Source organism: Aplysia californica, unplaced genomic scaffold (genome assembly GCF_000002075.1).
Source record: "Aplysia californica isolate F4 #8 unplaced genomic scaffold, AplCal3.0 scaffold00030, whole genome shotgun sequence".
NCBI lineage: Eukaryota > Metazoa > Mollusca > Gastropoda > Aplysiida > Aplysiidae > Aplysia > Aplysia californica.
This window is the reverse complement of record NW_004797300.1, coordinates 771,488-771,950: the sequence shown is the minus strand read 5'-3', so window position 1 is coordinate 771,950 and position 463 is coordinate 771,488.

Sequence of the window (463 nt, the reverse complement as noted above, 5' to 3'; positions counted from 1 at the left end):
TATTATTATTCAGATTCTTCTTCTTGTCAAAATTTACATCGAAATCGTTTTGAACGGTTTCCTTCTTTCTCAACAAAATTAGGGACAATGGCTCTTTTTTCATGTTAGTGTTTTACTATCTACCCAATTTGGAACCTTTAGGAGGCAGGCTTCAGATCTTGGACAGAAGCTCAATTGAGTTTTTTTTATGTTGGCAGAAAGCGAGTGGGGTGAAGAGAGGTCGGGCAGGAGGGTCAACCAAAACTGTAAATAATACATTGCTTTGTGTTTTGTACGAGTACCTGTAGTGCATTAACAAACTCCTTGACAGAAAAAATACACACAATGTTATCAGCCGTGAGTATGATACCCCCGGACACTCTTGGGACACAACCAAATGACAGGATTGAAAGTACTGATGAACGTTTAACTCAACAAGCCTCTATTTGCAAGTTTTAAAAAACGATAAGCAGCAATTTTTTTG